The sequence below is a fragment of the Notamacropus eugenii genome, chromosome 6 (genome assembly GCF_028372415.1).
Source record: "Notamacropus eugenii isolate mMacEug1 chromosome 6, mMacEug1.pri_v2, whole genome shotgun sequence".
Lineage (NCBI taxonomy): Eukaryota > Metazoa > Chordata > Mammalia > Diprotodontia > Macropodidae > Notamacropus > Notamacropus eugenii.
In genome coordinates, this window is record NC_092877.1 from 308,661,788 (window position 1) to 308,663,380 (window position 1,593).

A 1,593-nucleotide genomic window follows, 5' to 3' on the forward strand; every position below is an offset into this window, starting at 1 on the left:
AAGGTTAAGTACACAGTGTCTGTGCATAAGTGTTTATATGTGTGTATGTGTGTGTGTATATATGTACATACATATACACAGATATATAGATAGATAGAAAGATAGATAGATAGATATGTAGATATAGATATATGTCAGGGAAAAGAAGAGGAACAAAGAAGGGGTCTGTTCATGTAGGATAGGCACTGGGGCTTTGCCCCTCTTCTTAAATAATGTTGATTCACAAGATAAATAAGGAGGTAGTAGAGAAAGCACTGGGATGTCCTTGATAAATTCCATTTACCCTGCTCAGATGAATTCTAACCTCAGGTCCTGAAAGGACTATCAGATGTAATTCCTGTGATGTTTGAGGATTGTGGAAAATAGGAAAAGGCCCACAGGACTAGAAGAGTACACATGGCATCCTGGGAGTTTTTAAAGGGAAGGGAAGGGAATCAGCAGATCCTAAGCCAGGTTGCTCAATTGTGATTGCTGGGAAAATCCTAGAATCAGATAATGAACTTTTGGCAGAGGAAGATGTTCTCAACAAGAACCATCATGGCTTCAACATGAATAAATTATGTCAGTCTACCTTTATTTGATTTTATTTTTTAACAGGATTTCTAAACTAGTCTATCAGGGGAATGTCATAAATGTAGTTTACCTAGATTTTAGCTAAATGTTTGATAAGCTATGTTGTACCAATCTTATGGGAAATATAGAACTATGTGGGCTAAATGCAATATAATTACATGGATATGAAACTTGTTGGATGCTGGATCTCTCTGGCGTGTCCCAGAGATTTGTGTTTAGCCCTGTGCTGTTTCAGATTTTAGAAAATCAATAACTTGACTAAAGGCATGAATATCCTTAGGGCATTCCAAATTTATAAATGACAGACAGCCAGGAGACATAGAGATAGCTAACACACTGCTTGAGGGAATCATATTCTCAAAAAAAATGGTAGGTTGGAAAATTGGGCTAAATGCAGAACATGCTTGAGCCAGCTCTCACCCCCTTGCTGGACTGTTGAATTTTCAGTGGGAGCATTTACACTAGAAATGGTGTAATTTATGCCCAGAAATGGCAAGCCTAAATGCTCGATTTGTTGTTGTTTTGTCGATTGTCTAGACTTAACAAAGTGTTAATAATGCAGCTTAAATTTACAAGTGAGTGTGCATACACTGTCCATCCAGAGAGGCCTGATTATTAAACATTTGCCAGCACACCCCTGTTTTTGCTCTATAAACATTGCTTGAACGTAATAGGAGTTCAATAGAAGGCTCAGCAGACTGGAAGCCTAGAACCTGTAGGCTGATATTGATGATGATGATGATGGAAACTGACATTTATACAGCTTTATGATTTGCAAAGTTGCTTTCTTTTCAATTAGCTCATTTGAGCCTTCAGGATATATCTAAAAATATAAGCTCTTTATTAGAAATAAAGACACATTCTTATATTTGAATTCAAGAAATTAACTTATAAAGCATGATATTAGAGAGCCAACACTAGAGAGCAGATTGTCTGAATGTGATATGGGGGTTATCTTGGTCTATAAGCTCAATATATGTCAACAAGGTGATATAGAAGTCAACAAAGCTAATACTGTCC